Source organism: Cryptomeria japonica, chromosome 7 (genome assembly GCF_030272615.1).
Source record: "Cryptomeria japonica chromosome 7, Sugi_1.0, whole genome shotgun sequence".
Taxonomy (NCBI): Eukaryota; Viridiplantae; Streptophyta; class Pinopsida; order Cupressales; family Cupressaceae; genus Cryptomeria; species Cryptomeria japonica.
This window is the reverse complement of record NC_081411.1, coordinates 569,594,846-569,622,712: the sequence shown is the minus strand read 5'-3', so window position 1 is coordinate 569,622,712 and position 27,867 is coordinate 569,594,846. Positions and strand designations below refer to the sequence as shown.

At 36.8% G+C, this 27,867-nt stretch overlaps 1 pseudogene; it reads left to right on the top strand.

Moving 5' to 3' along the window:
• The first annotated feature begins 5,601 nt into the window (after positions 1-5,601).
• The window catches only part of LOC131036309 (photosystem I P700 chlorophyll a apoprotein A1-like), a 54,834-nt pseudogene continuing 32,568 nt past the window's right edge, over positions 5,602-27,867 (top strand).

Genomic DNA, 27,867 nt, shown 5'->3' with positions numbered 1-27,867 from the left:
GTAGATTTTGAATAAGAAAAGCTTAGATCTCTCCAGAATGATGTTTTATAGATCTTCCAAAAAAAAGAAGAGTTCTATGATGGTTCTCTCATGGGTTTTTGTATCATGTCTTTTTTTTTTCCTCGTTTTAACTTCTATTTCGCTCACTTTATTGCAAGCATAGCATGAGTCTCTTAGTAATAAAACTTGACTATCTTCTCGGTTCAAAGGTTTTGTTTCAGTTATAATTGGATCCTTGTAAGTGGATGTATAGTTTTAAGCTATCATTTATCCATCGAGACCTTCGTTACACAAACAACATCATGCCCTACCAATTGAACTCATGTACTACACAAATTTATGTAAAAAATAGAGCAGATTTTCCCTAGCCAGCTTGCCACACCTCTTCGGCATGCCCATTGCACACCAAGGTACAATTGCTAGCATATAATTATTGAAAAGAGAAAAATGACATTTTTGTATTAATTTGGTAATTAAATATAGGATTTAGATGGAATGGAATAGAATGCTTTTGATTTAGATAAAATTAAATAGTAAGTATGATTTTTTTCATAAATGATAATGAATGAATAGTAGAGTTTTATTATTGGATTAATTGTCAATTGATGAAGATATTGAAGTTGATGTGTCTTAGAATTTGGAAATACACTAAATAGTCCTATTTGTGGATGAGAATTAAAACAATCCCTTTTTATTCGTGTTCAATTGAATTTGGTGTTCTAGATTAGGTTTGTAGATGTGACCTTGCTTTGTAGCTACAAAGTCAAACTCTATTGGCTTTAGGATTTTATCTTGTCTGTTCTCTCAAAAGTAAATTGCTAAATGATTTTATTGCACTCTCAAGGTTTTTATATCAAGTTGAAAATAATTAAATATTTTAAGAATCAACAAATTGAAAATGTTTGGATAAAGTGAATATCACTAGATAACTAGTTCAAATTGACACCTCTTGGGAACCCCCTCTTCATGGTTGCATCAAGTTAAACTTTGATGGGGCTTCTAAGGGTGACCTTGGGATGACAAGTGGTGGTAGCATTATATCATGATATGAAGGAGGACTAATTGTAACTTATTGTGGAGGGTTGGGTTTCAAGACAAATAACAAATATAAAGCCTTTGTTTCTTTTTTGGGTATGAATTTAGCTACCTCTCTAGCTATTTGAAATCTACATATTGAAGGTAATTTAAAAATTATTATCGAAGCTATTTTCTATAGTTCTTCATACTTACTGAGGAGAGAATAAGGTGATAAATGCTCTAGACAATGAGGGAATTAAATTGTATCATCAAAATTATTGATATAAGGTTAATGATATCCCTAACTTTATACCTTATATAATTCAAAATGATAACATTTAATAAGATTTTTGACAAGAGGGGGATCAAGATTCATTTTGTTTATTAGGTAATCTTAGGGATTTGATTTACATATATATTGATTTGACAGTTGTTACTATCAATTAGCAAACCTGTGAAAGAAATGCCAAATAGGTGGCTCTTGAGTACACTTTGTTACTTCATAATGATGGAATTCACACAACACTCTACATGTTTATTGTTATGAAGATGAAATTTGAAATTTATATAATATTTATGTGTGATTTCTCTTATTATTGCATATTGATGAAAAAGTTGGTTTCTCTCAAAAGAACAAATGCATTCTTAATAGGATATCTCTACCATATTCCAATCTCTAGAATGTTATCTCTATTATGATGTGAATCTAATGATGGGTGGGGGAAGTTTCCAAGAAGAGCCCAACTCCCATGAAAAAAATTTAAATGATAAAACCCTATGGTATACCTACAAAGAAGGAGGTAGTACTCCTTATTTGGAATTATTGAATCGATTTGACCAAATTCTCTCTATCTAATTTATGAAGTACTAGAAGAGAAGTTAGATTCAAATTAGAATTAGCTCCAAGGTTGTGGAGGAAGGGGCTAAAAATTGAAGAGAAAACTCATGGATGAGAAATGTGTTAATCATTTTCTAAATCATTGTGAAGGTGTCATCAACTTGAAAATAGTTTCATAGGGATGAATTTGCCTCACCTTGAGACTAAGACAGTTATGAAGTAATTTAGATTAGAGGGTCGATTTAAATGTATGTTTTATTGTCACTTGATTTTTCATGACATAAGGTTATATTGAGTTTTTCCTTTCCCTATTGACCACATTAGAAAACTCTATGGAGGAAGACAAAAAAATTTCAACTGAAATACACTATTAGGCTTGTAATTCTCCTTCACTAAGGGCTAATTCTTCTTTTATACTAGTTTCACTTGGGTTTTTATCTCAACAAACCTAATTTATCCTACTTAGTTGATAGTGCCCTAAAGAATGTTCCTTAGGAAATGAGAAAAAAATATGTTGCTTACTCAGCAAAGGATACCCTTGTTTCTTTAAATACTCTACACCATGCAATATTTGGTTGGATATGTAGACACCCTAGATCTAGGATCTTCTATTAATGGAAGAAAAAGAGAGATCCTAGATATTAAAAAAATATTCTATTTTATCAAAGGATGCAAATATATAATGATATGAATAGATTGAGAAAAGAAAAGAAACTTCTTCACAATATAAACTAGGTGTTGGAATCAAGAAACGCTGAGAGGTGGGGGGGGGGGGTGAATCAATGTTCTTTAAATTTTAACTTTAATATCTTCTTTCAACCACTGAATGCATTTAATCAAAAGAAAGATGCAAGAACACAAAACAAAAGTGGAGTATGAATCCATCCCTTTCACATATTTCCATTGTAAAAAAGTGGGTCATTGGGCTAGGCAGTATCCGTCTAAGCCAAAGAAGGAATGGAGAAAGAGGAATGAAATTCCTCTCTTAGAGAAGATGGATGCCCTTCCCGCAGAGACTCCTTTGAAATATTTGAGCAATGATTGGGATGGATCTATTAATCCCTCTATTCCTACCCCAATTATGGGGGATGGGGTTCCTACTATCCGTGACCCAAACCCCTCGCCCCTTGAGGAGAATATTGTTGAATCCCCTACTGTGGATACCCCCTGTGAAGAAAAGATTATTATAAATGCTATTGGATATGTCCAAGATATTCCCATTCAAGTGGTTTTTTATATGGATAACTCTATTGAGGCAAAACCCTTGACCTCTCCCATGCTAGAATCATCGCTAGAGGACTTTGGTCCTTTTATTGAGGTCAAACCCAAAAATAGAAGAAGGAACTCCCCTATTGGCCAAAATACTCTAGTCTTAGGGGAGTCTTAACTAGAAACAAACAAAAAGTGGATTGTGGGTCAGATTCAAGTGGGGTGGGGAGGCCACCCAATGTGGTTAGTAGAGATAGGCAAAGTCGGGTTTTCATTGCAGATGAAGCCCGAAGAATGTTACCAAAAATGGGGATGGGATCCCCCTCTCTTACTAAATGACATTTATCTCATGAAATATAAGGGGTTTAAATCACCCCCACAAGCATGACCTGCTATCCAACTTGGTTAGAGATCACAAGCCATATATTTTCCTTGTGCAAGAAACTAGAATGCCTGGTAGCAAAGTGGAAAAAATTAAATTGGTGATCTTTGGAGATTATGGTGTTCACTGTGTGGATGCAGATGGTGCTTCAAGAGGTATCACCACTCTCTGGAATCTAAGACTGCTATGTGGTAAGGTGGTTCTCTCTTCTCCTAATCACATTGCTACTAGATTCTTAACTCTTAAAGATGGATCCTCCTAGTTTATTTCTAACATCTATTCCCCTAATGGGAGATCTGCTAGGAAATCTCTCTAGTCTTTCATTTGCCATGCTAGATCGCTCTTCCCTAATGAGAAATGGGTTCTTCTGGGTGATTTCAACACCCCACTCTTAAATTTGGAGAAATCTGGGGGCATGCTTATCCTTATTGATAGTAGACAAGACTTGGCTGACATGATCAACTCTTTGAGCCTATTGGACCTGGATGTTATTGGTGCTAAGTTCACCTGGTCCAACATACGTAATGGGGAGGATCTCATTGAGGTTAAGCTGGATAGGGGCCTTGTCTCTCCTGATTGGATTCAAAATGCTTCCTATAGACTCCATGCCTAGCCTTGTGTTGGATCAAATCACTTCCCTATTTGCCTTTCGGTGACTCCATTGTCTGGAAGAAAGGCGTACCCCTTCAGATTTTAGAAAATGTGGCTGATGGCCCCTGACATCTAAGATAAAATTATGGAGTGGTGGAATATTGATATCCAGGGTATGGCCATGTTTCATATAGCCAAGAATCTATCCAATGTCAAGTCCAATATTCAACGTTGGAACAAGTCCTCTTTTGGTAATATCTTCAAAATTAAAGATAAGCTCAAACTATATCTTGAGGAGGTTCAAAAGAATACCCAAGTCTTTGGGTTTGATAAAGATGTCTCAAATAAAGAAATTGATATTTTGACTAAATTGCATGATATTATTTCCAAAGAGGAGGAATTCTGGAAACAGAGATCTAGAGCTTTATGGCTTAAAAGTGGTGACAAAAAAACTAAGTTCTTTCATATGATGACTCTTAAGCACAGGGCTGCTAATAGAATAAATAAAATTTAGGTTGGCAAGAGATGGGTTGATAAGCATGAAGAGATTTTCTAGGAAGTCATCGTTTATTTCTCTAATCTCCTTTCGGTGGATGATCCTCTTGACGCTCTAGCCCAAAATGAGATCTTGCAGGAGCTTCCCATCATTGTCTCTTAGGATATGAACTTGGAGCTTAATAGAATCACTTCTCTTGATGAAGTGCATAATGCGGTCTTCTCTTTTGAAGGTAAAAAAGTCCCTAGCCCTGATGGCTTCCCTCTTTTTTTTTTCAAAAATTTTGGCAGATTATTTGCTCTGATGTGGTCGCTACAGCTCAAGAGTTTTTTGGATCCCGCTCTCTCCTAAAGGAATTGAATGCCATCTTATTTGTCCTCATCCCCAAGAAACCTGATTCCTGCTCTTTTCAGGATTTTAGACCTATTAGTCTTTGCAATTCTATTTATAAAATTTTCATTAAAATCCTGGTGCTCAGTCTTAAGAATTTCATCCCTTCTTTAATTTCAATACATCAAAATGGGTCTGTTCCTAGGAGATAGATCCTAGATTCCGTTATTGTGGTGCATGAGAACATCCACTCCTTATCTATCAATAAAAAACCTGGCTTTTTTATGAAATTGGACCTATTGAAAGCTTTTGATAGAGTCAACTAGAGTTTTATTCTCTAAATCCTTAGGGCGTTTGGATTGAGAGATAACTTCATCCAGATTATTGAACAATGTGTGTCCTTCCCCAAATTTTCAGTCTTGACTAATGGATCTGCCTTTGGTTTCTTCTCCATGTCAAGGGGCATTAGACAAGGGGATCCTCTATCTCCTTTCCTTCTAGTTCGGATGAGTGAAGTTGGGACCTCTCGCCAAAATAGATCAAAGATCTTCATAGTCGAATGAAAAGGAGAAGAAGCCACTAGTCATAGCAACAACATCAATTTGTCCCTTACCTTTCCATTTTCTAGACACCTAGGATCTAACAACCTCAATATTAAGACGTGGTCCAACAAATTTACCCACCAAGACTAAGTTCATGTGAGCCATATTTTGATCCACAATACAGCTTGGGATAGAGATGGAGCAAGCGCCAGAATCCCGGTCAACTTTATGTGGTACCAGCAAAATGGCCTTACCCTTAAGCTTAGTTGCAAATAAAGAAGCCCATTACTTGTTGCATTCCACAAATGGAATCTTATTATTGGGGCCCTCACCAACACCAGGTTTGTCAAAGATGGCAGATTTACCATTGGCAGTATTATGCATGGTACCACCATCCCATGTATCATTTGAGGTCACATCCAAGGGATCAGGAACCGATTCAGTGGGGAAAGTCATGGGGGAATCCCCTGGACTCCTAGCACTAGAGCCATTCAAATTCAAACCTGAACCTGCTCCCGCATCAACTCCTGCTCATGCTCCTGGAAAGTGCACCATCTCCCTTGACTATTTCATTTGCTGCTCATTGATAGTGAGTTCATTTGAAACAATTTATGTTGTCCTAAATCTCATAAAGTAGATTGTTATAAACCACCATGTTACTAGATTTAGAGGACTTGTTGATAGGAATGTATTCATGAGAAGAACCATTCAACTTATCTTTCTCATCACTACAAAATGGCAGAGTAACAAGGCTGATTAGTTTTTGGCAAAATGTACATTTAGATGGTTTAGGGTATAGAAACCCATCAAGAGCCTCATCTAGTTCATCCTTACTAAACTCATAATCCGAGCCTCATCTAGGAATGAAAGTCTTGCAAATAAAGATCCGACATTTTTGAAATGAAGAATGTAAACAAAACTTAAAACACATAATGCAATGAATAAAAACTCTTTTTTAAAAAAAAAATTATGCTTTTGAATGAAAAGAAAAATGCAATAGCTAGATCTAACTAAGAAATGAAAATTTAAAGAGGATTGGATTCATGTCAGGTCTACCAAGATGTGATGCATAAAAATGGAACCAAGTAACTTGGACCTAATCTCACTCTCATGCACACAAGTGGAATACGAAAGAGCCTAGGGAGATATCTCACTTTGACTACTTCTTGTAGGGAAGAGACAGTCAAGGAATATCTTGTAGGGTTTCTATTCCTTTGATGTAAATGAGGAGTAGATATGCAAAATGTAATGCAACAATCAACTAAACTATGAGATGATAAACAAAGCACAATAAAATGAAAATGCAAATTTTGTGCAAACTAAAATGGAAAGATAGAAAAGAGAGCTAGAAATGGATTCAGAGGTGCACCTACTGCTGAAACTATTGCAAAATTGGAAGATCCTAGGGCACTGGGCACCCCTGTCCCTCTACTGATAGGAAGTTGATCTTCTGAATCTAATGTCCTAAGGGTCTGATATGCAGATCTCGCACCTGAAATTGCAAAACCCTGGGGACCAAGGTGCCATGCCTTGGTCCTATCCCAGGGTGCCACACCCCTCTCCCTGAGATTTGACATCATATTTTGGCCCTAAGAATGTCTCTATGTCTTCTGTCAGTCCCTAAATTCGTGCATCCACTAGATTCCTGTACCCACACCTGCAACTTGAAAAAGTGTGTCTAGGTGGCTATATAGCATTTTGCCTTAGTCAAATCCCTTGTTTTGGTGATTTCCACATCCACAAATAGCTGATAATGTAACAAAAATGTGTGTGCAAGAATCTTGTGTGTATGAAAGATCATAAATGAATAATAAAGTAAAACTAAAGTTCTACCCTACGCTTTGGAGAACAAACCCTAAATTATTATAAATGTAAATTTCAATGCTAAAATGGATCTAAAGCATGAATACAATGTTAGATAGATTTGATGCCGTGAGTAAACTGAGAGGGGGGGTGAATTAGTTTACCATCAGAAATTAGAACTTATGCATATCAAAACCATTAAATCAGAGCATAAAGAACCAACACAATGAAGAATAGAACATGAAAGAACATTACAGACAACACCAATATTTTGACGTGGAAAACCTAGTAAAGGGAAAAACCATGGTGGAAAACCCTACCCACAATTAGATGAATACTCTACAGTAGTATTGTGAACAATTACAATGGGGTCTACACTTGCAAAAAGGCCAACATCCTAGAGTGCATTCCTCATCACAAAAAGAAGTCTCACTGACTTACAAAAATATCGGACTACAATCCAGAAAGAATGAACTATGAAAGTAGCATCTCCTAATGCTTAATATAGTTCCGGTTAAGCACAAATGTCTACCCTACAATACAAAAACCTTCATCGAATGATATATAATTTATTTGCACCTAAAATTTCCTTTGAAAATGCATACATAACCATCCATCCCATCAATATCCAAATTTCATGAATAAGTCACCTATAAATACAAATCATCAACCTTATTGAAAAGGTCGGCTAAACCCTAAACCCATAAACCCATAATAACAAAAATTATATTACACAGTATCACTGGACCAATATTATGATTTACATTATATAGCATGGACCTAAATCAAGTAACCAAATAATTTCATCCGTCAGAAATTCCGCTAAGACCAAAATCTAACATGCTTCACCAGCCAATAGAAACCCTTAGTGAAGTAACACATAAAGTCTAATCGGATCCAAATAGGATCACCATAATAGCACACCAGTCAATGCAAAGTCACCAAACACTCAGAATATGATCAAGAATCACCTTTAGCATGATAGAAACTAATTCCATAAGCCGGACCAAGATCGTCTGACCAAAATACCAAATATCACATACCGGTAAAACTAATTGGGAAAGCTAGAAGCTAGCCGCTATCGATAAATACCAAAAGAAATAACAACCAAAGTACCAAATCATGAACCAATACAATATAAAAAGAATATAACCATCCAGAGTAAGGATGCAAAACCGATTCCAGAGATCTAATCATACCATATTAGAATCATAGCCAAAACCAAGATGATGACCAAGACTAACCGAGATAGGTCCAACCGGGATAGTCCCCAACTGAGATACAATGTTGATATCAATGACAACACTTAACCAAATCTAGCATATTTCCAACAATCTCTGCCTTTGGCATTGATGGCAACACTGAATGTGAAAAACATCCAAGTGCTAAGGAATGCCAACAATCTCCCTCAAAGATATGATTTATTTTCACATGAATACCTCCTCTCCCCCTTTGACATCAATGACAAAGGACAAATACCAGATCAAATATACCGAACCAAATAGCTGACTACTCCCCCTGAGTAGTAGCATCATCTCATCAACTCGGATTAAAGAAAATATCTGATAAGCTTATCGGATTGATGCATTCCTGCATCTGTAAGTCTCTTTTGGAGGTTTGGTAACCCCCTACTGATCTCTGAGATATCCAAAAGTATCTTTAGGTAATGGTTTAGTTAGAATATCCATAATCTGCTCCTTAGTAGGCACATAAACCAATCTGACTTCCTTTTCTTCCACCTTTTCCTTCAAGAAATTTTACCTTATAGAAATGTGTTTTGATTTGGAATGAAATACCGGATTCTTTAACATATCAATAGCAATAGTATTATCACAGTGAATAACAATAGGCTCATCATAACTTACCCTTATATTTTTTAACATTTGTTTCATCCATAAAATCTGAGTACAGTTGGTAGCAGCAGCTACATAGTCCACTTCACCAGTAGATAATGAATTGCATGATTGTTTCTTTCTAAGCAATGAAACCAACTTATTCCCAAGAAAGAATGTGTTGTTCTCAATTTCTAATCTCCTTATCTTCTCTATAAGAATTTTCAAGCCTCTGTCACATATTGAGAGAACAAGAAAATAGAAGTCCAAGACAACATTTAACAAGGTTTATAGAAAAACCTTCTACACTTCAAGCTTATACTAAGCTTAGGTGGGTATACCATTTGTGAACACTTTTCACAATTATGACAGAAGATTCATAGAAAACTAGTGTCAACTTCTACAAACCCTTATCACCTTAAACATAACTAAACATAAAGGAAAGATTCATAATCATTTTCAGTTTTGATCTCCAAGAAGGTTATAAAACTTAGCAAACTATACCAGTGCCTTATCCCAGGCTTCAGAGTCACCTAAGACTAGATAAGAACTCTAAATAGGAAATCCACATACATTTCATCACTTTGACTTCACCAAATTTATATATGCTTGACATATATAAATTCTACCTTTGTGCTAAACCCAGTTATCAAATTCAAGCAGAATTACTGGTTACTAACAGAAAGATTTTAAGTATATTTTGTGTGTGTGAAAAAGTGGTCTGTAAGCTGCAAGCACAACACTTCAATTAAGTCATTATATGCATGGTTAGTAATCAATAATCAATAAGTAAAAATAACCATAACAAAGCGACTAATTGCCTTCTAAAAGATGCAAGTATAAGGTTACTCTCAGATTGTTATAAGCAATATCAGTGACTAGACTACACCAAGACGAAGGATTTGATCTATATGATATTAACTATATGGATGTGAGATGGATGAATAATTCAAGCAAAAATCAATTCAAACAATAATGGATGTAAGCAATAATGGATGAAAAACGGATGCAAATAATCTATAAAGCACAATAATCTTCAATGACTCCAGAGCGAAATTAGCGTGATAATAATCTCCAAGCGTGTTCTCAAAAATCTCTAGGGTAAATTGGAATGAGAGCTGAACACTGAATTTATAGAGAATTACCAAGAGTAAAGCTCAATTTAGAATTAATTGAAAATAATTGAGAAATTAAGTTTAGTTAACTTTGAGATAGATTCTGATTATAGCTCAATTTAAATGCATTCAAATTAGAAGTCCAAGTTGCATTGGAAATAACAATAAATTAATTCCATATATTTATGATAAAAATAGATAATTCATTTATTTATTCAAGAAAAGAGTCTTTTCAATGCAACTGAACTTCTTTTTCTGAAAAGCTTTGAGTTCCCATTTTAGAGAATAATTCAATAATTCAATTTAATTGCTTTTCTGATTTCAAGTTCTAAATTTGGAAAAAGAAATAATATCTCAAGTTTGATTTCTCTCTCAATTCAATTCTTTTATTTAATTTTTAATTCAACTCTTTGTTTGTGATTAATTCCTCTTTTGTAATAAATTAATTCCTTTTGCATGATTAAATGGCAATTTTATTAATTAATTAAATATGCAAGGATATTTAATAAATTAAAATGGGATAATTGATCAAAATGATGATTAAAGAATCAATAATATGCTCAAGGTTGATTTAAATGCCTTTGGTTAGGACCTTGGTGATGCTGTCGAGATTAGGGGCCCATGGTTTAGATGACCATTTTTAGGGTATTACATTTGCCCCTCTTTGAATTAATGTGTGAGCAACGCGTTGGTTCAAAGAATGTGTGACGTCTAGGAGATGCCAGTTCTAAACTTGAATGATCACGAACTAGATGAAGAGCAAGGTGTTTAGCTTGATTCGAAGCGACAAAGTTGAATGAAGTCTGATTAAAGCGATACTGATCCCAAACTTGATTGAACTGAGGAACGATAGAAACAAAAGATACCGAACTTGAACTTGATTGATCAAGAAGTGGATCTTTCTGATCTAGAACTTGATTGAACTTAGATGCAGTGAGTGATGATAAAAATCGATCTTGAACTTGAATGATAAAGACACAATGAAGATAAACTGTTCAGCTTGATCAAGAAACAAATACTAAACACCTGCTTAGATTGAGTGTGATCAAAGATTCTCTTTAAACTTTTGATTGAGTTTAAACAAATAAACAACTTGATTTGAAGTGATGAAACTGATTGACGTTAAGAGATTAGTTTAGATGAAGGACAAATATTAGCTTGATTTGAAGTGATGAAACTGATATGCCCCTAGCGATTGATTCAATTCAGATGATCGAGAGATCTCAACTTGATCTGAAGCAATGAAGCTGAGATGCCCCTTAGCAATAAGAATTGATTTTCTTTAGTTAAAAAAAAAATTTTGCTCGACTTTTGATGAAGATTTGAAAAATTTCTTGACTTGTGAGATGTGAGGTCATAAGGTCCTGAGTATGCCCCCTTGGGAACAAAATTGAAAGATAGCAAGGGTACATGATAGGCAATTGTGTGGCAATAATAAGTTGTTTGAGCACAAATTGAGTTAGAGGAATATTTGAAGAATTCGACTTTGATTGATGAGTTAAGCGCAGAGTTGATCAAAAAGTTGATGTGTAGAATTGAAATTGATATTCAGATTCATTGTTAAAATTGAGCGCAATTGGAAGAAAAAAATGAGCATTTTGATGAAAAGAGCTCTAAGCAGTCCAAATTGTGATATTGACTAGCAAAGTGATCTCGAATTTTGATTTCGATCCCAAAAAATGGAATCAGAGCAGTCAAATTAGCTAAGGATATAATTTTCATGTCCATTGGAGCAAGTTAACTAATTAGGTTTTTGGCTATATATGGGACGAAAGTGTCATTTTCAAATTATTTTAACCCTCCAAGTTTGAAAACTCAAAAATCCTTCTGCGAAGAAAATGGTGGTCCCTACTTGTTAGCAGATTCAAGTGCCAAAGAAGACATAATCAACCCTGAAACTATGAGCCAGTGGTAAGTGATCAATCTTAAACCTCTCTATGTTTTCAATTTTGATTTTTTTCTGCTTATTTTTCAAGTTTTTCGTATGTGTGGGGTCGCGTTTCACATTTTATCATGCGAGACAAGATCCTGTCTCGTATGAGTAACTGGTAAAATTTATTTTGTCATTTAGGGTCATTAGAATTATCGTTCGGGATGCACCCTCGTATCGTACGACAGGTCTGTTAAAAGACCATTTTGTCGTGTGAAAGCCAATAGTTTGTCGTTTGAGGCTGTTTTGTTGTGTGAGAGCTATTCCTTGCTCGTATGAAATGCTGCTTATCTATGTGTTGTTGTTCGGGAAACAGTGAACATTTTTGAAGGTCTTAACATGAAATTTTGTTTTTGCATTTGAGTTAGTTGGATTTGCGTGATGTTTTACTTCTCTTGTAGGCTCATTTGGAATGTTTTCTGATGCTTCGTTGTTGGGTTTTTGCAGGTTCGATTACCTCTTGTGTTGTTTAGATATGTATATCCTCCTACTATGGCATTAGTGCGAGATTTATCTGAGGTTGAGCAGGCTCATATTGATTTGTGCAGCTTGACTCATTTGTTGAGATTATCCGATATCTATGTGAACCACAGGATGCTCATAGCATTGGTTGAGCGGTTTCATTCAGAGCATAATATGTTTCATCTGCCAGTGGGGGAGTCGAGGATCACTCCTGAGGATGTATACAGGATCCTCTATATCCCTTTTGTTGGGGATAAGGTGGATTATGATTCAAGGCACCTTCGAGGATTGCAGGCAATCAGGCATGTCTTTGGTGATCCTGACATTTTGACGTGGTCCATGAGTTGGGATATTCTTATGAGCAACTACAGTGAGGATTATCCTCTGGCATGCATCCTAGCAGGATTCATAGGTTGTTTTCTTATGCCAGACAGAGGGCAGCAGGGCTTCCAGTGCTGATGGGGTCGGATGCTAGAGAGGTTGATAGAGACCCCTCAGAGACTTGGCTAGGGATCTTGTTTATTGGCCTACATGTATCAAGAGATGCATGAGATCGTGTATAGAGATGGGTGGAGCATCGCTACTAGGGTATATATTTTGCAGGTGTGGGCTTGGGAGCACCTTCCCATTTGTTGGCCCATAGTAGATGACAGTAGAGAGCTTGGGCAACCAATCATTTATAGGTATGCTAGATATATTACATAGCCCCATCTGAGCAAGACAGATTTTTGGAGACGACAGCTCGATGACCTGATAGCTATCGTATGGAGACCATATAGAGGTTTGGAGCCATGGGATGACTGGCAGCTAGTTTGCAAGGACCTATTTGTTACACGCCCACTGATCGGGAGGTCACAGACCATTGTGTTGTGATTCATCATTTCTCGAGTGATGAGGCAGTATGGTTGGCCTTAGGGGATCTTGCAGGAGTACACAGCTTATGCTCGGTATGATGATGAGGAGAGATAGGGATGGTCCCCACAGTTGTCATATACATTGGTGATGTAGGAGCTGATTGGTTTACACTGCTTGAGTTGGGATTATATGGATGACGTAGCAGATGTGGGGGCATTGCCCCAGTATAGAGATTATTTTTAGCAACATCCATTCCCTCGATTCACAGATCTGTGTGAGCAGGCTCCTCGTATTGAGGATATTGAGGATGATTCCCCCATACCAGCACAGGGATAGGGATAGGGCCATAGGCAGGGCCAGAGGTAGGGATAGAGAGCCAAGGCTCTGAGGTGGATAGGTGGTGATCCTAGTGCTAGCAGCTACAGGGTGCCAGATGAGGGTGGACAGTAGTGGGGTGAGGGCGGATCCCTAGGAGGAGTGGGTGTGAGATTGGCTAGGATTGAGGAGGAGTGAGTAGCTCTGAGATAGGTCCGATAGCGGAGGGATGAGCAAGGTGGAGCTACAGGTGGAGGTGGAGGTGAGAAGCCTACAAGAGAGCAGGGGACAGACGCTGGATGGTCGATGAGGGCACGTCTTGCAGAGTTGCAGTCACAGTTGATAGTGGCTCAAACTCAGCTGGCGGAGCGGGACTGACAGCTTGCCGAGGAGAGGGCCGAGCATGATCGCCAGATCGCAGCACTGAGAGTAGAGATGAGAGCAGAGATAGAGCCCTTGTGATAGGAGGTCCTTCACTACACTAGTAGGGCAGCCTACTATGTTGTAGCATATAGTGTTACAGTTCCTGTTGCTCAGCAGGTGATACCCTACTCACAGTATATGGCATGATCAAAGGGAGCGTGGGCACCTTGTCAGGATCCCGAGCATCAGGCTCCTCCTCCTCCACCAAGCAATGAGGGAGAGGGTGCTAGTTATTTTTTTCTTGTTGTAGCCCGGATATTTTTTTGTAGACACACCCATTTTTTGTAGCCTATATGATTCTTGCTCCGATGGGAGTTTGTATATGTCATTTGACATTATTTTGTACTCTTATACTTGACATGATATATATACAAGATCTGATTTGACTTCATCATACTTGTGTTGATTCATTTATGAGATGTCTTTTATATTCTTTATTCTATATGTATGCGTGTCTTTTCAATATGAATGTATGTAATGGAAATGACCATGGATGTCTATTTTTGTTTCTTTTCATATGCAAATAAATGAATGAGTAATGAGTAATATGAGTAATGCAATGTTTCATTTTTTTATGCAATAAGATGAATGCAAATGAGTAAATAATGAAATATATGAATCTATATTAAATGTTATGTATGCAGCTAAACATCTCAAAACACAAGTACTCGATCAAAGAAATGATGATAAATAGACCGCTTAGCGTAAGAAATGATGATGCTTTCAACTCTCATTCAGAAGATAAAGATATTATTATCATACCAAAATCACTCTAAATTCACAAAAATGCAAAATGATATGCAAAACGATATGCAAAATGCATCCTAAACCTAGTCACTAGATTTAAAATACTTAGGACTAATCACTGAGCATAACGAACACAACAGGCAAGTTAGAGTTCCTTTCTTTTTCAATGTGCAATATTAATTATCTTGTCCGCAATGACCCCTTTTTTTGTTCATATCCTTGGACAGATTTCATAGGGACCCAAATTGCATCATAAATAGATTCCCTCAAAATAGACAAATAAATGATATGGACCTCCCTGTAGCATACAAATAAGCAGAGTCGAGGTATGTGAGGGGATTTCACATTGTTGTGAAGGATCTTATCATAGACACCCAGCTAATTTATATGTTTCTAGATCATTGGGATCATTCCTACAAGCAGAAAACAAAGAAAATATTATGCCCCCAATCCTTGCTCCTCTTAGTCACAATAGACTTCCTCGAGTTACTCAGAGGGATAATAATCAAAAACCAATATAAAAGATAGCACACAAAGAAAATTTTCATTCATAGCTCAAACTGTTTAGTGATTGTTTTCCATTATGTTGTTTTGCTTTTTTTTTTACTCAGTGATAAAAACTCTCTGGTAGTTAGGAGACAAGTGACTGACTCGGAGTGGACGACCAGGTTTCACTGACAGAAAGATGACTTGCTTGACACTGCTTAGGATATGTAATGTGCTCTGTTGAGTAGCCTAAGACTAGGATGCTGATCAGTTCAATTCATGAGGGTTCCAACGAACCAGGATGTCACAAAAGTGACTAAAAAATATGTACATGCGAAAGCAAAGATGCATGAAAGTGGGAAATGCCAATGTTGCGTTGATAGATGGAGCACTTGAGTACAAGAGGCACCTGTTTGCCAGGTTTTTACCCACTTGGTAGAGATTCATTTTTTTTACCAAGGTGCCTATTTACTAGGTTTTCACTAGGGCATTTTCTCTCTTTATATATATATATTTTTTTATGATTTTCCCTTTTTTTTTTTTGTATCTTTTTTATTTTTTCATTTTTTTTTTTAGGACTTTTTCCAACTGTACAAGTTGGTGGCACAGAGAATGCTAAGTGAAGAATTTATTCAAGTGGATGGTGTTAATTGGTTCATGGAGCTATTCTCCTTTTGAGTTTGAGAGTTGATAGGCACTAAAGCCGAATACTACAGTAACAATGTAGGGACCCAGCCAGTTGGGTTCAAACTTCCCTTTGTTATCTCAGAACTGTTGATTTTTTGAATTTTCTCTCAGAACTAGGTCACCAACCTAAAATTCTCTTTGTCTAACTTTCTTGTTATATCCTCTGGACATTCTCTTTGTCTACACTCTGAGATGATCAAATGCCACTTGTCGACGCTCATCCAGCAATTTGAGTTCTTGCAATCTAGATATTCTATGATCTTCATCAGTAACAAGACCATGCAAAGAAAATCTTAGAGATGGTATTTCTACTTCAATAGGTAGTACTGCTTTGGACCCATACAAAAAAGAGAAGGCGTAGCCCCAGTAGGTGTTCTGATACTTGTTCTGTAAGCCCATAGTGCAGGATTGAGCTGCAGATGCCAATCCTTCCTAGATTTGTTCACTGTTCTATGCAAAATAGTCAGTAGGTTTTTGTTAGATGCCTCAGCTTGTCCATTACCTTGAGGGTAATATACTGATGACCAGTGTTGCTTTATTTTGAATTTCTCACAAAGCTCGTCCAGATCTTTATTCTTAAACTGTCCTCCATTATCGGTCACGATGGACAAAGGTATCTCATACCTGCAAATGATATAGTTTAGGATGAACAAGGCGACTTGTTTACCGGTTGCTTTAATGAGCGGAACCACCTCTACCCACTTGGTGAAATACTTAGTGGTAGTTATGATGAATTTATGTCCTTTGGATGAAGCAGGATATATCTAACCAATAAGATCAAAGGCCCATTGCTGAAAAGGCCATTTTGTTATAAATGATATGAGGTCCCTTGCGGGGGCATGTATGAGATTTCCATGAAGCTGACATTTCTCACAAGTCTGAGCAAATTGGATGGCATCTTTTTCCATGTCTGGCCAGTAGTAGCCAGCCCATAGTAGTTTCCAAGATAAAGTAAGACCATTCGAATGAGATCCACAAATACCTTCATGGACTTCTGATAATGCATGTTTAGATTCTTCAGTTTCTAGACATCTAAGCAGTGTACCATCCAAACCTTGTGTAAATAAATCGTTAACTATGATACATACCATGAAGCGTTTTGAGTTAGGTTTCTTTTCTCATTTTGAGTATGATTTCCAGGGATAATTTGGTCTTATAGGTAGGAATAAATGTGACTGTATCAGGATGAGTCATGTCCAATAATACAACAGACTATTTGGGTCTTGGGAGAATCATAAGCGAGGTAATATAACTCTTCCACCAGGAAATCAAAGCAAAAAATGGACTCCTGTAGCTCAGGTATAGATGCCAAGGCAGCCATAGCATCTGCTGCTTTGTTTGCGGATCTAGGAATCTATTGGAATGATACAAAAGAAAAATACTTCTTAAGATCATCAACCATTCTCTTGTAAGGCATCAATTTCTCATCTCAAGTTTGATATGTATCATTGATTTGATTAACCACCAGCTGAGAATCTCCATAGATATACAATTCTGCAACCTTCCATTCAATAGCTAGTTTTATCCCATTTACCAAAGCTTCATATTCTGCAATGTTGTTTGTGCAAGGGAATAGAATCTTATAAGACTTTGGGATTGAATACTTCTGAGGAGTAATGAATAATATACCAGCACCTGAACCATTTTGAGTAAAGGACCCATAAAAGAACATTTTCCAAGGTTGTTGAGTAAGGTGCATTATTGATTCATCTGGAAACTCTATGTGTAGCGGTTGAGTGTCCTCAAGTGGAGCTTCAGCAAGTTGATCAGCAATTACATGTCCTTTTATGGCTTTGCATTCCACATATTCAATGTCAAACTCTGTAAGGATCATTACCCATTTCGCTAATCTTCCTGTAAGTGTTGCTTTATTGGGAAGATATTTGAGTGGATCAATTTTGGCCACCAGCTTGACTGAATGTGCTAGCATGTAGTGTCTCAGTTTTTGTGATCCAAAGACTAATGCCAAGCATGCTTTTTCTATTATAGTGTATTTCATTTCATAAGACACCAATGTCCTACTGATGTAATAAATAGCTCATTCCTTTTTGTTGTCATCCTGTTGCACCAGAAGTGCCCCCAGTGATGAATCAGTTGCTGATATATATAAAATTAGTGGTTTGCCCTGAATCGGTGGCATCAATATTGGTGGATTTGACAAGTACTCTTTGATTTGCTAAAGATGTTGTTCACACTGCTGATCCTAGTTGTATATTATTCCTTTTCTCAATACCTTTGTAAAAGGTTGAGCTTTGTCTGCTAACTGAGAAATGAATCATCTGATGGATTGGAGATGCCCCTGTAGACTTCTCATTTGACTGATGTTCTTTGGAGGTGCAATTTCCATTATAGCTTGGACCTTCTCAGGATAAACCTTGATTCCCTTCTTTGAAATGATATAGCCAAGTAGTTTACCAGATGTCACTCTGAATGTACACTTCTTTGGATTTAACCGGAGTTTGAACTTTTCCATTTTGTCGAGTATAGGACCTAACTCTTGAATATGTGTTGATATTTTCATAGTCTTCACTAAGGTGTCATCAACATAATCTTCCATATTCTTATGCATCATGTCATGAAAAATGGTTGTGACTGCTCTTTGATAGGTTGCTCCTGTGTTCTTTAGCCCAAATGACATGATGTTCCAGCAAAAGGTTCCCCATGCATAGGTGAAAGCTATCTTTTCTTGATCTCCCGGGGCTATTTTGATTTGATTGTATCTAGAGAATCCGTCCATTAGTGAGTACATTTCATACCCAGCAGTCATTTCGACTATCATATCAATGTTTGGTAATGGAAAGTCATCCTTTGGACATGCTTTGTTAAGATCTCTGAAGTCATTACAAACTCTGATAGACTTATCTGCCTTTGACACAAGTACTATGTTTGAAATCCATTCGGAATAATCTATAGCTTTGATGAATCCATCTTTGAGTAGCTTTTCTAGTTCAGTCTTGACTAATAGTGCTACATGCAGGTGCATCTTACGGAGTTTTTGCTTAACTAGTTTTACTCCTGGTGTAATTGAAAGATGGTGCATAATGAGATCAAGATCCAAGCCTGGCATATTAGAGTACGTCCATGCAAAGTTTATTTTCTTTTCTAAGAACAGCTGAGTGAACTCCTTCAATTCTTCTGCTGATAGTGATTGAGCTACATGAATGATGTGTGGTGTCTCTTGACTCCCAATGTTCACTGGCTGAGTTGGCTCGATCAATATGGAGGACCTTTCCTAGAAATGACTTGGCAGTATATCAAGTATCTCACCTTCAGGCGCCTCACAGAGGTTTTCACCTTTAGGTACATCCTTTATTTTCTCTTTTTTAGATTCTGATACCACCACAATGTGGTTTTTGCCATTAGATCTTTTATTTTTATTTTTCTTATTTTTGCAACTAAGATACTTGATATCCGCTTCAGTCATATTTTCACTCTGTTCACTGGTGAAAGAGTCTATGGGTTTGACTGCATTGAGATAATAGGCTAACATATAGTCATTGGCAAAAGTAGGTATACTCATGGGCTAGTTTTGTAAAGTACAGTCAATAAACTCGGGATGTACTAAGGATAAATCTTGGATAGGTTCAAGAGCGTTCATGGTATTGTTATCACAACCACGGATCAAAAAGTTGAGTTCTAGAATGACACCTTGTGTAAGTGTCTCGAGACCAGGAAGAGTCAGATCATGATTATTAAAGTTCACGTTAATATTTAGTTGATCTAATCCGATAGACATACTTGTAACATCGTTCACTACGCCAAACTAGACGTCATATCGTGGTTTAATAGTGATAAGATCAATAGACATATTTTTATTGTTTGTATCAGATGATTCAGAATTTGAGGCTGAGTAGACATCGTCTTGAATAAAACTATCATCAGAGTCATTAGAGTCATCGGATGAAGTTTCAGAGTCTTCTTCAGGTGATTTAGTAAGCATATGTATGGTATCAACACCAACATCTTTAATGTTGCAAGTTCCTTCAAGTTGTGGTTCATTTGTCACTTATATCCAACACACCTGTTGACATGATTTTGCTATTTCTGTGATTTGTTGTCATCTACTCCATTTAGCTTCTTCTGGACTAATAACTGGCTCTTGTTCTGTAGCTTCCAACTCTTCTTGTGTAGTGTTATACCTAATTTGTTCTGTTTTAGGATAGGGGTACATAGATGAGAAGCTTTCTGGTACTCTTCCTTCTTTCAATCCTCATTCATAATTTGCTTGTCTCCTTTGTCTAATTTCCTATATTTCCTTCTCTAGTTTTATTTGCATCAGCTCTTGAGCATCATTTATGGCATCGCTAGACTCTTTTGGAGTTTCTGTAGTGGATGTGTCTGAGAGGTGGTCAGGACCCCATTCATACTCGTTTGAATCAGTCTCTGAATCGTCTACTTGCTGCCTGCTAGTATATGTGACTGGAACTTTTAGTGGTGCAAACAAATCTCTGATTCTTACCACTTCATCTCTTATATCCTTAGAGACCTCAACTTCCCATATTATTGTAGCTGATACCATCGAAGCTTGAGCACTGACTATTTCTTCTTTCTTGACTGCTGATTCCTCTTTCTCTTTTCTACACTTTGCTTTTGTTTGTTGAGTGTCTACTTCTTGTACTATTAAAGGCGATATTCTTTTCTACCACTTAGGCTTAGAAACATGTTTTTGATCTGATGTCTTTTTCGGATTGTAACCCAGTCCAACCTTATCATTTGTGGATTTGGTTTGTAGCTGAATTGGTTCAGTAATACCTTCCTTTTATTTTCCCAGAGGACTAGTACCTGAGTACCCCATGTGTTGAATCATTTTGTAGCTAGGACCATATTGGTTTGAGGAAATCTCACAATGTCGTACCTCCTCATTTTGACTATCTTCCTTAAAGAGCCAGTTAAGAACATCATCCTCTTCTATTTCATCCACCATGGAGGTAGAAGACTGTACAAAGAAACCATCATATATGGTATTCAGAGTTGAAGTTTGTGTTCTCATAGCCTCGAATGGCTTGCCCAACTATTTTGGTGATGGAGGAAGAGAAACTAATGAAAGTACCAATTCTATCTTGTAGCCATCCATGTTGGTATTTGTAATCTTCAATCTCTTTTCTAAGTCTTTCATTAATGCTTCTAGATCTGCATTTGGAGAGGCTGCCCTATTATGAGGCACAAAAGTATCTGCACCTTTTGTCAATACATTACAAACGACATTTGTATAAGTACGAATACTGACTTCAGCTCCATTATAAGGAAACTCTAATCATTGATGGTATGTTGATGGTACTGCCTTCATTTCATGAATCCATGGCCTACCCAGTAATATATTATATGACAATGGAATATCAAGAACCTGGAAAAGAACATCTCTCTCTACCGGTCCCACTTTGATTGGTAATGACACCAGGCCTTTAGAAGTCCTTTCTTCTTCATCATAGGCTTTTATTGTTATTTTCTTGCTAATATCAATGACATTTACAGAGAATCCTAGTTGTGTAAGTAGACTGTAAGTACAAATATTCAACCCCAAGCCTCCATCTATCAAAACATGTTTGACTCTCTGTTTGTGGATCATGGCTTCAATATGCAATGGCTGGTTATGTGGATGATTTAGTGAGTTATCATCTTCTTCAGAGAAGGTCAGATAGTGAGGTGAAGTCAGATGACCCACCATAGACTAAAACCAATCAATGTCTAAATCTTTTGGAATGTTGGTGGTGAGCAATGCTTTGTCTAGGAGCAGATGAGAGTTTTAGCAATTCAAAGATTGAGATTTGAGCATTTGTCATTTTTAACTGTTCAACGACACTATATCCAGAAGATGATGATGAAGTTAACCTTTTAAATTTGTCCAAGGTTGATTCTTTTTGTTTGTTTGGCGAGGCTGATGGGTTTGATGTTGCTTGAGATGGGTCGGAAGAACTAGCTCCTTGGAGGGTAACTTTCTTTTGAGAATGGGTGAGAGCTCTTGCATATCATGATTCATTTGGTTTATCTTAAACTATAATCACATTGCAATATTCTGAGTGGGAAGGATCAATCATATTGATAACGTTGTCCTGACTAACATAAGTATAATTTACCTTGGCACCTCCTTTGGTATTTGAAGAATCACCTTGTTCCTAAATAGGAAAAGGGTCTTTAAATGCTTTATGAACTACATTAGTCAGATGATTCCCAATAACAACTTTACCAACGTCTATGAGATCTTGAATCTCATGTTTTAGCTTCATACAATTGTTTATGTTATGACCTTTATTTCGATGGAAGTCACAGTAATCATTTTCTCTCCACCATCTTGGTTTGACATCTGGATCATATGGTTTGGAGTTATCTGGTAGCATTATCAAGTTGTTTGCCAACAGAGTTTTGAAAGAGGATTCATATGATTCTTCAAGAGGAGTAAAATCACGCTTAGGTTTGGAAATCCAAGGCTTTTCTTTGAACCATTCCTTTGTTTTCTTTCACGGATTTTCTGTTGCAGCCTCAATGGCTTTAAGTGCTTGGGTACCACTAGCCAAGTTGAATATTGTGGATTTTGAGTTGGTTTTGACAGTGTCTACTACTCCATCATTAACAACATTCTTGTCATTGTCTTTGCCAAACTTCCAATACTTATTCTTCTCTTTAGAGCTAGATCTTGGTTGTGTTTCTTTCCAATGCATGATATCCCTCTTGTTTATGAGCACATCTTCCATTCGAATGGCATTATCTACCATTTTGCTAAATGATGGGTGTACTTGTATTTGCACACTATACTTCAATTCGAGGACCAAGTTATTGACAAATATATCCATTTTCTCAAAGTTTGGGATAGGTCGAGAATACCTAGAAAACATCTTTCTCCAGCATTGGAGGAAAGTAAGAAGAGGCTCTCCTATTTTTTGTTTAGTATTGCAAAGCTCGATCATAGTCATAGGATGTCGAATGTTGTATGAGTACTTTTGTAAAAATAGTTGGATTAGTTCTTCAAATGTTTTTATTCCTTTGGGTAGACTTGAGAACCATTCCATTTCTTGACCCCCTAAACTCCTCGGGAAAAGGCGCATGAGGCATGTTTGATTGTGCATGAACTCCATACAAGAAGCACAAAACTCTCTAACATGATCTTGAGGATCTGAGGTACCATCATACTTGTCAAATTTTGGGATCTCCACTCATGAAGGAAATGGAGGCATGTGTAGATTCTTGTCAAATGGAAAGGGACATATTGTTTCCAGAGAATATTGTTTTGGGGACTTGTCCTTATTCTTTAGTTCTGAGACTTCCATCCATAAGGCTAGTAATTGTTTGTGTACCATGAGTATAGGTGATTCTTTCTTTTTAGTAATGAGCATCTGAACATCATATCCAGTAGGAAGTTTAGCACCTTGTTTTGCTAGTTCTAAGAAATAGTCTTCCGTTTCTCGGGTCATGATAGCTTTCATCATTTTTCTAAAGTCTTTGTCCTTTTGACAGTCAATGATTTCTTTTTCTGGAGGTTCAACATCTTTGTCAGCCTCACTTAATGATGAGGAATCATTATCATTTGTGGGAATGTTATTATCATCCTTGTTTCCATCATTGTGTTCCGTCTCATATATAAGGGGAGATTTAGGCTCATCAAAAATTGGTTTGCCTGATGACGATGGTATGTCAGTGAGTGGATCCTTTTCGTAAAATGGATTGTCGGTATATGAAAAGGGTATTCATTTTCCTTTGGCTTCTTTCTTACTAGAACTCTTGGTTTGTATAGGAATTTTTATGGATTAGTGCGACCTAAAGTTGTTTGTGATGCAGAGGTCAAGATCAATTTCAGAGCTAGTTGTTCGGTTAATGTATTGTTTGGGAGAAACAACTGAGATTTATTCTGGTTTCAGGAACGATCTATCCTGTATAAGATGTTTATCTAAGTTGATTCTAAGCATAGTGTAAGATTCAGTCTAGTTTCAAGGACAATCTATCCTGTATAAGACGTTTATCTAAGTGACTAACATTTGATAGGTAGTTGATTGAATAGCTGAAAGATGATCGACCAAATTGTGCAACGCAAATGGCAGAGGTACACTGTCTTGATCTGTTTATGCTCAGGAGAATTGATAACCAATATTATGTTCATTGTAAGCTGTTTTTAGGCAAGTTTGACTATTCTATTCTGACAAAACCAGAGACTCGTACGACAGGGTTTTCTGAACCGGATGATAATTTAGCAACTATAGGATGACAAAATTTATGTTTCATACGACTTGTTGTCTCGTACCATATGACAAATGGGTATGTGCAGGATGAAAAAAGACTTAGAGAAGTTTTGTTTCGTATGACACAAGATACAAAACCAGACGACAGATTAAAATGACTCGTATGACACAAAATCAAGCCTAGGACGACAAATCAGAAGACTCATACGAGACAGGATCAGGTGAAGCATGATAAATTATCAGACTCATACGACTGTTCACAAGACAGAGCCTAGAAATTCTGAGTTTTTTCGATTGCTGAGTATGATAACTGAGTATGACCAATTCTGAGATGGACTAATTTTGGACCAGGATACAAAATTTTGACTTAAGATGGACAAGTTTCTAACACAAATAGAGTTTTGACTTAGGATGGACTAATTTCTGACATAGACAGAGTTTCGACTTAAGATGGACAAGTTTCTGACATGGATAGAGTTTCGACTTAGGATGGACTAGTTTCTGACACAGACATAGTTTCGACTTAGGATGGACTAGTTTATGACACAGATAGAGTTTCAACTTAGGATGGACTAGTTTCTAACACGGACAGAGTTTCGACTTAAGATGGACAAGTTTCTGACATAGACAGAGTTTCAACTTGGGATGGACTAGTTTCTGACACGGATAGAGTTTCAACTTAGGATGGACTAGTTTCTGACACGGACAGAGTTTCGACTTAGGATGGACTAGTTTCTGACACAGACAAAATTTCAAATCACTGAGTTGTTTCTTGTCTTCTCCAATTTTTGGTATTTTAGTTTTTGTTTCAGGGATGAAAAACATAGAAAATAAGTAGTATGTATAGTGACTCTAATCACATCATGCAAAACCTAAGGAATTTGGTGAGGAAAGAAAATCTTTGCTTGTAGAATCAGGTACACACCCAATAGCTAATAAGAATATGGCCACTGAGTCTCACGCAATAGATTCTCAACGCCATATTATCCAACTCCAAATGCTAATGGGGGCATGAAATGACAAGTATCTTGGGAGAGTTACTATCTCTCTTGCACAAAGATTATCCCCCTATCGGAGATGAAACAGGTAGCTTCTAATTTTGAATTGGATTTAGTCAGGGATCCATTCGGTGCGTCGAGGTATAAACTCAATTAAGAGGTCTCCCAGCCTTAAAAAACAAGGTTTAATATACCCGAAGGACATAGGAGAGCTATTCCCAAGCACTGCCATTGACTTGATTTTCATCAAATCACATTTATTTTATAGTGGGTTGGAGTACTTGGTGTCCAGTCATTCCCACTTAGGTCGTTCCCCTCACACCAGCCATAACAACTTTAAGAGTTTTTCAACCCCTTGGGAGGGCAGGCCTGCTAAAGATGTACAAATCTCAAACAAAGAAAAAGCCTCAAGGGTCTGGATTTCTGATTGTCTAGAAAAAGACAAGAGTATACTCTCCTACCTCTCAAAATCTTCTAAAAACACAAAAGACAGATTTGTTCTTTAACCAGATAGCAAGTTAGGTTCCTAAAAAATGAATTTAAAGAATACACGATGTTTAGTTGATTCTCCTTAGGCAACCTGCAAATACAACGAATCAGTAGTCATATTGTCTTTGTGTGACAAGCATATTCTTTGAAAAGCGTTATGCAAAAACTGATTAGGCTGTGAAAATTTCTGAGATAGACAAATAAACAGTCAGGGTCAGTCATTAGAATAATCAATAAAAATCATGAAATTTGCCTTTTAACCAGAAAATACAGAGTCGTACGACAGTATACAAACTCGTACGATACAGGATCCTAACTCGTACGAGATAGGATTCCAGTTCGTACAACACCTGTAGTTTGTCGTTTCAGCCTGTGGGAATTGTCGTACGAGATGTACGGACAAAAAAAAATCAAAAAATCCAAAAATTGGAAAATAACAAAAAAAATAAAACAGTCTTGTAGGCCAAAAAATGCAGTCTTCTCCCCCACGGTGGGTGCCAGAAATGTGTGTGTGAAAAAATGGTCCGTAAGCTGCAAGCACAACACTTCAATTAAGTAATTATATGCATGGTTAGTAATCAATAATATGTTGGCAAATGTACACTCCAATGAGACATTGTAGGTGATTGAAGGTTTTGTCATTGATGGCAATCTTACAATCCTATGACACCAGCATACCGACACAGAAGCCGATAGGAATTTTGTTGTTAATATATTTTGTTTATTATTGTAAAATCATTGTAAGCCAATTTGACAAGTTGTAAAATGACTCTTATATAAGAGAGATCATTGTAGAACATTTTGTAATGGACAGAGAATGTAATTAGGCAAAATAAGGTAGACCTATTATGCAAAATTAGGCAAAATAAGGTAGACCTATTATGCAAATTATAGGTTAAGGGTTTATGTAAGAAGCAGAGCAGAAACTGGTACTAGATATGGCATAGTAGATGCCATCTTGAAGCAGTACAAGACATTGGATTTGTATAATCCATTTTGTAAGTCAGTGAGACTTCCCATTTTGTAATTGAGAAGTGAGCTCTAGGCACTTGGCTTTCCTGCATGTGCAGGCCCCTCTTGTAGTAGTAATATTCTCTTATTGGCCAGTAAGTGAATATTGTGGGTCACAAATCCCACCAAGGTTTTTCCCACACCGAGTTTCCTCATTAAAATATTATGTTATGGTGTGTTTTTCATGTGGTTGCTTTTGTCTCTGTTTATTGCATTACTTTCTATTTACTGGTACACAGTATTAATATGCTCTACATGTTTTAAGTTTAGAAAATCTTACAACCAGTTAGATACTGATTCACCCCCCCGCCTCTCAGTATCTATGGGAATCCTAACAATTGGTATCAAAGCCTGGTCCTCTATTTTCAGAATCCTAATAGCTTGAGGAAGATCTTGACATCGGTAGAGATGGAAAACTTGATGAAGCAACATTAAGGAGCTCTCTCAGACTATGATGCAGAAAAAATTGAAAAATATCAAACTTGAAGATGATCTAAAGGTTGCTCAGGATATCATTCAAGTACTTCAAGAAAATATTACTATTTCAAGAAACAAGAGAAGAGAACTTTGCGAAAAGATGCAAAATGAGAATGATGAAAAGGAAACTCTTAGTGATCTGATGAATAAGCTGAAACAAGAAAAAATGACAACAAAGAATGAGATGCATGATATGACTATGAGATTCTGTAAAGAAATTGAAGATAGAAAGAAGAATGAAGAAGACTTGACTAGAAGACTGAATGATGCTGCAAATGAAAACACAAGACTTATTTATGAAAATGATATGTTGAAGACAGATCTGATGCATGCACAGAATGACTCAAATGAACTCATGAGACAAAAAGGTATCTTGGAAGGAGAACTGGCTACTGCAAATCAGCATAAAGAAAAATTCAAGAAAAGCTCAAAGGAACTTGGTGACTTGTTGAAGAATCAGAAACCTAATGGTGACACTAATGGTCTTGGCTTTGAAACTGGTCAAAGCTCCGGTACTGCAAACACACAGGATCATAGCAAACCGGTAAGACAACCTACTGCTTATAAATTCAATGGCAAATGCTTTAACTATCACAAGTATGGTCATAGAGCAAATAAATGTAGATCTAGAAATTATCAGAATACTAGTACACCCACCGGTCAA